The sequence below is a fragment of the Phocoena sinus genome, chromosome 13 (genome assembly GCF_008692025.1).
Source record: "Phocoena sinus isolate mPhoSin1 chromosome 13, mPhoSin1.pri, whole genome shotgun sequence".
NCBI lineage: Eukaryota > Metazoa > Chordata > Mammalia > Artiodactyla > Phocoenidae > Phocoena > Phocoena sinus.
In genome coordinates this window covers 60,459,158-60,473,517 of record NC_045775.1, presented here as the reverse complement: position 1 = coordinate 60,473,517, position 14,360 = coordinate 60,459,158, and the positions used below count along the sequence as shown (strand labels likewise).

Here is a 14,360-nt window from a genome sequence, read left to right as displayed (position 1 = left end):
TGCTTTATATATCTTAGCTCTGTTAAAGTTACAGGTCATGAAACTGTTAGCAGCTTTGAAGCCACTATTTGTTATATTTACTTCTGAACTGAAGCTATATCAAGTTAAGGCTGTCAGGGGAATTAAAATCTCCTTTTCAAAGTCTGTCTTGCTTATGGAAGAAATGATACAATGTCTAGGATTTGTCTCAAAAGAATCTTTTTCTTATTGGGGGATGAGTGGGGTTGGAGGTGAACTAAAATAGCCCATGAGTTAAAAATTGTTGAGGCTGAGTGTAATCTATCACCTAAACTGGCACTTTTAGAGTGAAAGGAGGTGCTGCTAATAATTACTTGGGAACCGGAGGCATATACCGGACTCTCCTGGGCAAATTGCAGTCTACTCTGAAGCTAGGTGATGGGTGCTTGGGGTTCCTTATGGTGTGCCCTCTAATTTTGTATATTTTCAACATTTTTCATAATCAAAGAATGTCTACTGGGGCTTCCCTGGTGGCGCAGTGGTTGAGAGTCCGCCTGCCGATGCAGGGGACACGGGTTCGTGCCCCGGTCCGGGAGGGTCCCACATGCCGCGGAGCGGCTGGGCCCGTGAGCCATGGCCACTGAGCATGCGCGTCAGGAGCCTGTGCTCCGCCACGGGAGAGGCCACAGCAGTGAGAGGCCCGCGTACCGCTAAAAAAAAAAAAAAAAAAAAGAATGTCTACTGTTTTGTTCTGTTTGCTACTTTATTAAAATTGGAGGCTTTCATCTTAACTACGATGTTAACCGTTAGTCAACTTCAAACACAAAATGAAAATAGCTGGAGAATACTGTTAAATGACAAATCAATTAAGTTGACTTATAATAGTGGGACAAAAATCCATAAATTCTGTAACTGGGACACCCAGAAGGCAATACTTAATTAAGCTAACAATGTTCTAAAGCAGATCTATAGCTTTAGTTATGTAAGGGAGCTTTGTTTTTATTGCTGTGAATTGGGTTCACCAGGATTTTACGGATGGGTGGCTGCAGCCCCAGAAAGGTCAAGGCCGTTGGGAAATGAGCAGGGACAAGAAAGAGGGGCTTTGATTTGCAGAGCAAGCCCACGAGCTGATCTGTAATATCTTGGTGTCTCTCCTATTTGAGATTCTCCATTACCTTTTACCTGCTAAAATAGTCTTTCAAAGTTACTGAGATTTTGAGAAGGTCTCCATTCTTGCTTTATAATCTACATTGTACACACTGTACACCACTACCGTAGGATCAGAAACCAGTTCTTTAAAAATGATTTTTTCTGGTGCTGTTTGTATTGCTGGTATTATTTACTATTGTGTCTCCCAGTATTATGCAGAAGGTCACATTTTAATTTGTTTACTTGTGCTTTTTATTTTAAAAGTCAAGCTTATTAATATGTTATATATGATATTATATGCTATATATAGTAAAATTCACCTTCCTTTAGATGTATAGTTCTATGATTTTTTAAAATTAATTAACTTATTTATTTTTGGCTGCATTGGGTCTTCGTTGCTGTGCGCGGGCTTTCTCTACTTGTGGCGGGCGGGGGCTACTCTTCGTTGTGGTGCACGGGCTTCTCATGGCGGTGGCTTCTCTTGTTGTGGAGCATGGGCTCTAGGTGCACAGGCTTCAGTAGTTGTGGCATGTGGGCTCAGTAGTTGTGGCTCGCGGGCTCTAGAGCACAGGCTCAGTAGTTGTGGCGCACGGGCTTAGTTGCTCCGTGACATTTGGGATCTTCCCAGACCAGGGATCGAACCCGTGTCCCCTGCATTGGCAGGCAGATTCTTAACCACTGTGCCACCAGGGAAGTCCAGTCCTATGAATTTTGACAAATATATACAGTCATGTAACCGCCACCACAATCAAAGTAGAAAAAGGGCCCTCATGCCCCTTTGTAGTGAATCTTCTCCCTCCACCCACAGCCCCTGACAACCACCCATCTGTTTTTGGTTTTGCCTTTTCCAGAATGTCATAAAAATGGGATCACACAGTGTAGCTTTTTGTGTCTGACTTCTTTCACTTTGCCTAATGTTTTTGAGAGTCAACCATGTTGTTACAATATTAATAGTCCCTCCCTTTTGTATATTCCTTTGGATGGCTGTACCACAATTTGTTTAGCCATTCACTCACTAAAGGACATTTGGGTTGTTTTCAGTTTTTGATGACTGTGAATAAAGCCACTATATATATGTATATATATATATATATATATATATATATATATATATATATATATTGGCCTACAGGTTTTTGTATAAACACAAGATTTCAGTTCTCTTGGGTAAATCCCCAGGAGTGGGATTCCAGTGTGGTAAGTGTATGCTTAACTTTATAAGAAACTGCCAAATGGTTTCAAAATGACAGCACCGTTTTGCATTCCCACCAGCAATGTGTGAGCGTTCTCATTGTTCTGCACTTGGTATTGTTAGTTGTTGTTGTTGTTGGTTTTTAAATTTTATCCATCATAAGTGTGGGGTAGTATCTCATTGTGTTTTTTGTTTTTTATTTTTGTTTTTTTTTTTGCTGTACGCGGGCCTCTCACTGTTGTGGCCTTTCCCGTTGCGGAGCACAGGCTCTGGACGCGCAGGCTCAGCGGCCATGGCCCACGGGCCCAGCTGCTCCGCGGCATATGGGATCTTCCCGGACTGGGGCACGAACCTGTGTCCCCTGCATCGGCAGGCGGAGTCTCAACCACTGCGCCACCGGGGAAGCCCCTCACTGTGTTTTTAATTTGCATTTACCTAATGATCAATGCCACTGAGCATCTTTTCATTTGCTTAAATGCCACAGTATCTCTTTTTTGTTGTTTCTTGTCTTTTAAATGTCAGCAAGGCTCTGCCATTCTAAGGTAAACAGGGAAAGGATTTTTCTTTAGTCTCAAAGGGGGACCAGAAACATAAGAGGGGGAGTGGAATGGGAGACTGGGGGAGAGTTGCTGAGAGGAAGGTGATGTCAGGGGGCTGATTTCAGGACCGGGGTACCTGATCCTTCCCTCCTGCACAGGCTGCTTCTGGAGCTCTTCTCTGGAGGATGTTGTGGTTTGTACTATGAGGGGCTGCTCCCTTAGGGAGGGAGAGAGGAAGGGAGGAAGACAGCTTTAATATTGATTCCATTTTTTAAATTTGCTTACTCCAAGTTCTGGTCTTTATACTTTCAGTCAGTAAATACCTCCTTATTTTATTTTAGTTTTTAAAGAGGAGTTGTTTTGATGGTCGAGTAGAGGGATAGTAATTTTTAAAATTTATTTACTTATTTGTTTATTTTGGCCGTGCTGCCCAGCACGCAGGATCTTAGTTCCCTGACCAGGGGTCGAACATGGGCCCTTGGCAGTGAGAGCCCAGAGTCCTAACCACTGGACCGCCAGGGAATTCCCCAATACCTCTTTAAAATAGATCTATTTGGCCCAGATAGCAGCCCTACTGTTAATTGAGGGGGGGGGGGGTGAAGGAAGGGGAAAAAAGTTTAAATAAAAGATGTTCAAGAAAATCTATGTTTAAATTTGATTGACATAGGGACTTGAAGAGATATTTGTATACCCATGTTCGTAGCAGCATTACTCACATTAGCTAAAACAAGGAAGCAACCCAAGTGTCCACCTATGGACAAGGAAAATGTGGTATATACACACAGTGGAATAATATTCAGCCTTAAAAAGAAGGAAATTCTAACATATACTACAACATGGATGAACCTTGAGGACCTACACTAAGTGAAATAAGCCAGTCACAGAAAGACAAATACTGGAGGACTCCTTTTATATGAAGTACTGAGAGTAGTCAAAATCATAGAGATGGAAAGTAGAATGGTGGTGGCTGGGGGCTGGGGTGGGAGGAATGGATGGTTATTATTTAATGGTTATAGAGTTTCAGTTTTTCAAGATGAAAAGAGTTATGGAATGTATGGTAGTGATGGTTGGACAACGTTATAAATATATTTAATACCCCTGAACTGTGCTCTTAAAAATGGCTAAGATGGTAAATTTTATGTCATGTGTGTTCTACCATAACGTTTTAACCATGATTGAGGTATACTAGCAGCAATGAGTGATTTATTACAGTTGTAGGTAGGTTTGCGTGGTTTAACTACGAATATCAGTCAGTCAGTTGACAAGGATTTACTGAACACCCTCTAGGCGCAGCTACTGTTCCAGGCGTTGGGAATGCCAGGGCAAACTAGGAGGTCACCCTCTAGGAAGAAGAGAAAGATGCTAAACATGCAAACAAACGAATGGTGCCAGGCACCGATACTTATTATGCAGAAGATAAATTCAGGTAAGCAGAGAGTGGACAAGAGGAGGCTGCTTTAGCCAGAGTGGTCAGGGAAGGCCTCTCTGGGGAGGTGACACTGAGCTGACTCACGTGGGTTAGTGGGATTGGGTCGGAGAATGAGGTAGCGTGGGCCGGTTGCAAGCATTTCATTATGCTATTTGAGACGACACCATTGGCTGAGAGTGGGGGTGAGGAGGGTATGGGAGAGAATTGAGGAGAGATGAGAAGGTGGGAAACGATCCTCTTGAAGAGTCGACACGGGGGAAAGGCAGGTTGCCTGGCAATGTTAAGGAATCATTTGAAAGGTGTGGAGGGAATTTTGAAATGAGTCCAGTCTGCACGGTTGTGTGCAAGGGTCAACGCTCAGATGCACACTGGAATCAAGGTCATGTAGGGTCTGGCCAAAGGTGGGGCTCTGCAAGGTAAGAATAGTGGAGGACAGAGGGACAGAGGGGTTAGAGGTGTTCTGCAAAGTGGTTACCCAGCTGGAGTAGTTAACTTAAGCTAGAGAAGAAGGGATGTAAAGGGTGGATTTTGGGGTGAGAACACGAGTAGGAGGTCTTGGAGACACTGAATTCTTAGAGGAGGGATATCTGAGTAGGTGGGCTGGAAGGGCATGGGAGGTGGTGATCTTGCTGGTGACAGCAAAATCTAGGGTATGTGCCCATGGGAGTGGGTGGCTGAGGCTGGATTGAAAGGAGAGATCATTGGCTCTAGAGGCCAAGAAAATGTGAGGTTGGGTGTTGGGTGGATCACTGCATGGATGTGGAGGCTGAAGTCGACATCATCAGGAATGAGTAAGGATAGTGATGGAGGGGAAGACAGACGGTCAGCCAGGAAGGAGCTGAAGTCATCAGTGATCGAGACGAGTGACCAGGTGAGCGGTAGAGGCTAGCCCAAAGGAGGGGTGATGGGAAGTCTAGTTGGAGGGTGTGTACTCCCAAGGCAATGGGTTTTTGAAACAGGGAAAATAGAGGTGGCTGTAGGGCGCGAGGAGGCCACATACACTGCATGCAGGTGCTGAGGGTGTGAGGTGTGTGCTGTGAGTGCCGTGTGCTCCGGCAAAAGGCAGGCTTTAGATTTTTGATTTTGGGATCACAGGGGGTGTATGTAGCTGGATTAGTGGGTGCTGCAAAGAATTATGTGACTGTTCAATGAGTTTGGTTTCCAAGCAGGAAGGGCGGTAACCAAGGAGGCATTATTGACTTGGGGCTTGTTCAAAACTCAATTAAAGGCAGTTCACAGTAGCTGGTGTTGTTTACCAAAGTACTAGTCTCATGAGGGATCTCCTAGCTCTTCTTGTGAATTGTGAGACGAGGAGGAAAAACTTCCTCTCTTGAGGCATCTCGTGTTTTCATGTCACTAATTTCTGTGTCACCGCCAGCCATAAGTCTCAGGGAGGGGACAGAGGGCATCTGTCCTTTTGTCTCGCCATCTTGCTGTGGCTCTGCAATGACTCCTTGTCTAGCCTTGCTCTTCTGATGGTGACCTTTAATGTAATAAAATGCTTACGGGAATAATGAGAATGGATGGAGAAGATGCACTTTCTCATAATTTATGGCTCATGCATTAGGGTAGGACGTTCTTGGAGGAATGAAGCATGTTATGGGAAAGTGTGGGTTTTCTTAAATGCATAGCCAAAAATCTCAAAAGACTCCCTAACTACCTGGCAATTCTGAGGCACTTACTTTCCCACTCTCCAAAATGACTACTTCACTCCTCCTTTCTCTAAATCTCCTTCCCTCCCCACCCCACCCACCTTGCTGGGTGCCTCTGAGTTCACTGAGAAACAGAAGCAATGAGCTGAGTTCTTCTTCTGTCAGAGGCTGTCCTTCCTTCTGGGTTCTGGGCCCCTTCCCTCTCCAGCACTACTGGAGCAGCTACTCCAGCAGCTGCTCCACTACTCCAGCAGCTGGTCTTTCCCTTTTATGAATCATCGCCTTCCCTCTCTGCCTCTCTCAATTGCAATATTCCCCTTGGTGGTCAGGCATGCTCTAGTATCTCCTACGTAGGCATCTCAACTACTACCCCATTTCTCTCTTTACGTGCTCAGCAAAACTTGCAAGAGTTGCCTTTGCTCCCCGTCCCCCTTCTTCTTCCTCACTGTCTGCACCTGGGATTCTGTCCTCTCTATACCACTGAGATTGCTCTTGTCAAGGTCATCGATGACCTCCACGTTGCCAAACCTAATGGCCTCTACCCTGTTCTTATCTTACCTGACCCATCCGCAGCGTTCAACACAGTTGAACACTTCTTGAAACATTCCACTTTCTGGCCTTCTGGAACCTTTTACTCTCCTGGATTTCCCTTAGCCTCACTGGCTGTTCCTCCTCTTCCTCTGTGTGGTTCCCCTCATCCCTACCAGACCTCTAAATGTGGGAGAGCCCCATGGCTCTACCCGGGGCCACCTAGTCTCCTTACAGACTCTCCCTAGGAGAGCTCGTCCAGGCCTTAGCTTCAGACTCCATTGAAATGCTGATGACTTCGAAGTCTCTCTCTCACCAGAACTCTAGCTTAGCGCTTCTCAGACTTTAATGTGCATGCTGACCACCTGGGGATCTTGTTAAAATGCGGATTCTGATTTCATTCGTCTGGGGCCTAAGATTCTGCATTTTCAACAAGCTCCCAAGTGATGCTGGTGCTGCTGGTCTTGGGATCTTACTTTGAGTGGTGAGGCTGCAGACTCGTAATCCCAATGACCTCCTTGACATTTCCGCATGGACGTCTTACAGGCATCTCAGACCAAACCTCACATGACCCTGTTATAGTTCCTGAGATATTTCCTCAAACCCACTTTTCTCTTCATTACATCATCCTCCCAGTTGCTCATACCAAAAGTCTTGGAATTGTCCTTGGTTTCTCTCTTTCCTTCACCTTCTTGTCTAATCCATCAGAAAATTCCATTGGTTCAATTCTCTAAAGCATATCCCAAATCTTTCCACTTGGCTCCATAATAATAGTAGTAACTGGCATTTACTGAGTACATTCTACATGTCAGACTATATTAATGATTGCTATAGACTGAATGTTTACATCTCCCCAATATTCATATGTTGAAACCCAATCCCTAATGTGATGGTGGTTGGAGGTGGGACCTTTAGGAGGTGATTAGGTCAAGTGGGCAGATCCCTCATGAATGGGGATTAGTGCTCTTATAAAATAGACCTCAGAGAGACTCTCAAGAGTTCTCTTGCCTCTTGTCCCATATGAGGGCACAGCAAGAAGACAGCTCTCTATGAACCAGGACATAGACCTTCATCAGACACTGAATCTGCCGGTGATGTGATCTTGGGCGTCCCAGCTTCCAGAACTGTGAGGAATAAATTTCTCTTGTTTACAAGCCACCCAGTCTAGGGTATTTTGTTATAGCAGCCCAAGTAGACTAAGACAATGCTATACATTTATACTTAAATGTATTTAAATCTAGTTATCATGACAACCCTATAAGGTAGATGGGATTATTAATTTCATTTTTTGAATGAGAAAAACTTAGAACTAGGTAACCCCACATAGACCTGCAGTTTATGACTTTAAAAAACTTAATTCATTATTTTGGCTTATTTTTCTCCTTTGTTGTCAATGTAAGAGTCAATAGTGCTGTTGATATAATTACATAATTAGGGAGACAGTGTCTTGTTTTAAGGTGTCTGTGTCCTTGGTAAGCACAAATCACATTGCAAATGTCCACAGGCAAATGTCCAAAGTGTGTGTGTTACAGAATTTATAGTCTCTTTGGCTTCCTCAAACCATTTTTGACAAGGCCTATTTGCATTTAAAACATTTTTGTCTGATAATTACAATATCATGATGTACCTTACAAAGACATTGTATCTTGTGTGTCCTTGTGAAAAGCAGGGATGCTTTCATTTCTCATGACATCGCTGCATTTTCTGTAACCTGTGGGATACATTGAGAAAATGACCTTCAGGCTCCAAGATGTATTCTTTTCCTAAACTTTCTGTGCATTGTTCAGTTTTGAGAGTATTGTGCTCTGTGTTGGTTATCACACTTACAATGTATGATGAAAAGTGGCTGGGGTTCAGGAAAAAACAAAGTACGTGGTCAGGTAGATGGAAAGTAGTTCAGATGAAGAAAGTCTGAAGGATCTTGGGTTGTTTAGATTGGGAAAGAGCAGGTGAAGTCACTATTTTGCTCTGTTGTTTATTTTAAAGGAAATCTTTAGTAAACTTGTTCATAAAATAACAACATATTTTGTAATGTGAATAATTCATTTTGTAAATGTGAATTTCTTTTAAGGGTAGGAAAGGAAGACCCACATTCATTACCTAGCAAGTTCTATTACACCTTTCTCTAAAGAATCAATATGCCAAGGCAAACATTACCCCAAACATAAAATTGCATTCCTTTCTCTAGTTCAGTTCAAAGAAATACCCTAGGAAGCAAGATTCTTATATACAAATGAACTCATCTGTCTTTATGTTTCTGAGTAACGTGTCAGATGTCACATACATGAAACGTTGCCGCCGGAATTCCAGCCTGTCGAGGTGCAAAGCCCGTAGAGATCTTCCAGTCCACCCTTCCCGCCTCCCCCCACCCCACCCCGCCCCTAGTCATAGGTTCAGGCAAATGGAGCCGAGAAAAGACAAGGCACTGACCCAGGGTGTAGGCGTCCATAATAACTGCAAATCCGGGTTCCTGACAAGCTGCTCTTCAGGGCATTTCTTTCTAAATGTCACCTTCTCCCTTTTTTAATGGCAGAGTTCTCAAGAGGTTATTTGATTTCAAGGAAAAGAGACAGGAAGAATATAAATTCCTTTCAAGAATCTAAAATATGGTAGAGGAGATGGGTGGGGCTGAGGCAGGCTCTCTAGAGTCTAGGTCTCCATCTATCCTTAATTCTCAGCCCTGGATACAGGGGGAAAATTACAGCTATTTAAGCTTTGTTATAATGTTACAAAGTATATTAGTTTCTTAGGGCTGCTTTAACAAAAATACTACAAACCGGATGCCTTAAAACAACAGAAATGTATTCTTTCATAGTTCTGGAGGGTGACGTCTGAAATCAAGGTGTCGGCAGGGCCGTGCTCCCTCTGAAGGCTCTAAGGGAAGAAGCCTTCCTTACTTCTTACTGCTTGACGCTGGTGGTCCACAATGCCTGGTGTTCCTTGGCTTTTGCAGCTGAATCACTCCCATATCCGCCTCCACTGTCACGTAGCCTTCTCCTCTGTGTCTGTGTGTCCCTTGTGCCTCTCTGTCCAAATCTCCTTTTCCTTATAACAACCCTGCCGCTGGATTCAGGGCCCATCCTAACCCCTATGACTTTGTCTTAACTTTCTGCAAATACCCAATTTCTAAGTAAGGTCACAGTCACAGTATGTGGGGGAGGCACTCACTATTCAACCCAGCAAGCAAAGTTATGATGATTTTATGTTTTAACTTTCACTAAGAATTTATACTTGTATGCCCTACAAAGACATGTTGTTTCCTTAGCCCTGGAGGGAGGGAAGGGGGAGAGAAGTGGGAGGAAGAAGGCGCCTTGAACACTGTTTCCCAAAGTATATCTGGTAGAGCACTATTCTCAGGGAACGTAACATGAAACAAAATTTTGGGGGACCCTGTATTTTATCCTCCTCGCAAAGCATCACCAGGCATCTAGGATATAAATGGTTGGGCAAAGTCCTGTTACAAGGACCTGGGTTTACCGTGCCAATTCCAAAGTTTATTGGGCAGGGAATTCTTTGTCTGTGTTAGCGCGCTATATTGATTAAGTATTGCCTCCAACTTCATGAAATAGAAAACCAACTGCAGTAGCTTAGTCCAATAGGGGTTTATTTCTCTCACTTAGAAAGTTCAGAGTTCGGCAGCCCAGGGTTGGCTCAGTGGCTCACGACGTCATCAACATGCCAGGCTCCTTCTGTCTCTCTGCTCTGCCATGCTTCGTAGGTGGTGTTCTTCCTCTCGAAAGTTTGCAGACCAGCTACTCCGTTTCCAATCTCCCAACTATTGACGTTGCATCAGATGTTACAGAAAAACCCGAATGAACTTTTTGGTCCACCGAATAGCTTCTGGACAGAGAGAAGGAGGAGGAAGTGCTGAGGGAGAAGGGATAGCATTTCTATCAGGAACTTACACTTGCCCAGAAATTCCCTGCCGACTTCTGCTTACACATTATTGCCTAGGACTGTATCAAATGGCTGCTTCTAGCTTCAGGGAAGACTGAGAAATGGAGGTTGAGGGGGCACACTGTACCTTGGATAAAATCGAAGTTCTGTTAGTGAGAAAGAAGGGGTGAATATTGCATGGGCAGCTGGCAGTGACTGCCACACACACAATTTCCCATGGCGTTAGCGACCAGGAGATCGCCCTTCTTAAACATTTGTCCCCACTGTCCTTCACAAGAGAATGCTTCCTATAGAATTTCAGGTTTTTCGCATCAGCCTTCAGGTTTAGTCCTGCCAAACATTTTCACTTAGAACATCTCAAGCAGCTTAAGAGTGCCCGTACTTGTATGGCTCCATGCCACACTAAGTACCTTTTAAATTATTTAATGGCTTGATGTGTATTTGCACTCCTAAACTAATTTCAATTTCTTCCATGTGCTCTAATGGATTTTGGACCTTCCCTCTCTAACAACCCGAAATCCCTTAAATATATAGCTGCCACATTTAAAGTAATACACTTGGAATGCACTGTAGAAGTATCGCCAGTTCTTCTGGCCAACATTTAAAGCAGCAAAAAGATAGAGGCTTTCACTTTCTTAGAGGCGATAGATGCTGCCTTGTGGCCCAGGAAACCTCGTCAATGGCAAAGGTCTTCAGTGATCACCACTGCGGCCACACATTCTAATCACCAGGAGAGCTAAAGCACATGCCTCCAATTCCGGGTAGGGCCTACAATGACGAGCCTCCTGTAGGAGAAGGAGGCTTCTCCTTTACTTTGTGCGGTCAGGGAGAGCACAGGCAGGGGGAAGGAGGCGTTACTGTAGCATAACCTAGCTTAGCCTGACGAATACAGCAAACAGTAATGTCAAAGATATAGAGACAAACAACAGATTACAAACGAGGCTTCTTTTTGATCTCTGCGTCAATTTGTGACATTTCTAACCTTACCTCTGCGGATGAGTGAGGAGGAGGAAAGGACCCACATGATAAGGCAAAAGGCAATCAGGTCATCAAACCTGAGCACAGGAATGTTCTCCACAAGTGAGGGCCTAGTGGCCTGGGGGGAAAAACAATCATACAGGTTATGCTATTTTCCATTTTCTGCTATGAATACAAGCTGTCTCCTCCGTTCTGGGTGGAGGCAACCAATCTGGGATGTCAAAACACCTGTTTTTCCTATCAGCAAGAACATGTCACGATTTTCTAAACTCATAAAAATTTTATGCCATTATGAATTCCTAAGAAAGCACAGGTCACAGTGGCCTCGTATCCAGTGTGATATGAAGGCAGAGGCTGAAAGGAGCAAATGCCCTTATACTATTTTGGTGGTTGATCTAGTGTACAAAACAATTGAATTTCAAATTGTGATGCCCCTGAGTGCAAAGGAAACAATTTTTTTATCCTGGAGTAATGTCTCAGAAAGGTCAGTCAGTCTGAAATTGTAAGTGGTTCCAAGCCACCGACCCATAAAGAGATACTATCCCTGGAACATAAAACGTGTGTAGAAGGTATAAAGAAAAGGGTAATGTAGCAGAAGACAGAATGAATTTCTCTTGCTTGAGTGATTGTGCTGTGGCATGATGGGAGAGCACGTGGCATGATGGGAGAACATGGCATGATGGGAGAACACGTGGCATGATGGGAGAGCACATGGCATGATGGGAGAGCACATGCCATAGAGCTCTAGATTGTGATCTTGAGGTTTGGATTCCTTGTTTGAATCTACTTTTGAATTCTTCATTCCTGGACCATTTGCTATGCCTTTGCCACATCTTAGCACTTGGCCCAGCACCTCATTTGGTCTTTAAAATCTATGAGTAGAAGACACAGACCTACTAGAGAATGGACGTGAGGATATGGGGAGGGGGAAGGGTATGCTGTGACAAAGCGAGAGAGTGGCATGGACATATATACACTACCAAATGTAAAATAGAGAGCTAGTGGGAAGCAGCCGCAGAGCACAGGGAGATCAGCTCGGTGCTTTGTGACCACCTAGAGGGGCGGGATAGGGAGGGTAGGAGGGAGGGAGACGCAAGAGGGAGGAGATATGGGGATATATGTATATGTATAACTGATTCATTTTGTTATAAAGCAGAAACTAACACACCATTGTAAAGCAAGTATACCCCGATAAAGATGTTAAAAAAAAAACAAACTGTGAGTAAATTCATCAGGAAAGCACTGATGCCCAAGTACATCCACCCAAAAACATATGTCTCATCAAAAATATTTGGCTCATTTGGGGAGATCAGCTTGGTGGTTTGTGACCACCTAGGGGGGTGGAATAGGGAGGGTGGGAGGGAGGGAGACGCAAGAGAGAAGAGATGCGGGAACATATGTATATGTATAACTGATTCACTTTGTTATACAGCAGAAACTAACACACCATTGTAAAGCAATTATACTCCAGTAAAGATGTTAAAAGAGAAAATAAAATAAACTATCAGTATTCTATATTTAAAAAAATTTTTAAAAATTGGTTCAGATGCTAATCCAGAAGCCGCAGGCTGTGCTCAGCGGTGGGAAGCCCAGCCAGGGGGCAGTTGCTGTCTTGCAGGTGGGTGTGGATGAGACCTGGAACTCTGGGATTGCAGGCCAGGGGGCCTCAGTGGGTATTCGCAGGCTGGTAAACTACTAAATAAAGACTTGACCCCAGGTATTTTGACTCCCAGGCCAGTGATTTCTCATCTCACCCCCATCTGGGAGGTGGCAGAGTAAGAATGCCTGAATTAGAATCCTGATTGCCCCCACTTACTAGCAGTGTGACCTTGGACGCATCACTTCTCTTGCTCAGTTTCCTCATCTTGGTGGCACCTACTTCATGTAGGTTATTGTGAGGATTAAAAGTATGATTGCCTGGAGTTAGTGCCTGGCCCCACGTACTGTTCCCTAAGTGATAGCAGCTCTATTACTACTAATCCACTACTAATTCATATTCGCATCGTCTTTAAGGCTCTAGAATGAGGAGGGAGCTGAGTTAGTATGCTAGGTACTGAAATTGAAGAGACTCCTCAGAGAGACTTACTGTGATGAGTAATTCCACTCCCCACTGTTGATGCTGGAAGGGCTTGGAGGAGAGTCCTGTTCATTCTGCTCGAGAGATCAGAGAAAACTTCACAAGGGGTTGAGATTTGAACTGGGCCTCAGAATGCAAGTAGAATACTCCTGTTTGATTAGATTCCTTCTTGGAAGAATCCTTTTAAGCACAAAAGCTATTTTTTATTTATTGGGTGCTATTTTATAAGTGAGAATCATAGTTGCAGACTCCCCAGCTCATTATTATTTGAGTTGTGACAAGGGGATATTTATTATTCACAACTTCCCCCCCCCCACCCAATTTACAAAACCTATAGGTTTTAAAATTAGATTTGTTTCACGGTGAATTTAGGTTAAAATAGTCCTTGTTTTGGCCATAGTCTACATGGAGAGATATCTGTATAATATACCCAGTTAATCTGTCTCTCTATCAGCTATAGGGCTGCATTCATTTTATCTCCTCTTCGCAGGGTCTTTTGTTGTCCTTGGATACCCACCTGACATATGTCCCTGAGTATACACTCAGCAACTGATTAATCATAAAAATAATGACATTCCTTGGAGCAATTGACATTATAGAAAAGCATCTGCTGTCTTTCTCAAGAGGGAGGGGTAGGCGATCTCCGGGTCGGCACAGACAGCTGCTTTCCCTGGGTGGGAAGCAGTGGTCTGGCTGTAGAGGGGGATCTGGTCTCCAGCACATGGCACTTCCCTGCTTTGTGCTGGGATGTTAGAAACACCATACTAACCTCGGAGATGGGGCCTGTGCCTCTGGAGGAGACCAGTCGCCCTTACATCTAGGTATAATTTCCATACTCCTGAGGGCTCCTCCCACGGTGGCAATCTGCTCTGTCTCTGGTCTGTATTTTGTGGCACCGTCTGGAAAAGGGGTGTGGGAATAATAAAGAAAACAAAACAAAACCTATAGCAAGGATGGGGTA

The 14,360-nt window shown here is 44.1% G+C and overlaps 1 protein-coding gene across 2 annotated transcripts in view; it reads left to right on the top strand.

Annotated features, from left to right (window-relative positions):
- The window catches only part of ADD2 (adducin 2), a 109,358-nt gene that overhangs the window by 10,185 nt on the left and 84,813 nt on the right, over positions 1–14,360 (top strand). The window lies entirely within an intron of this gene.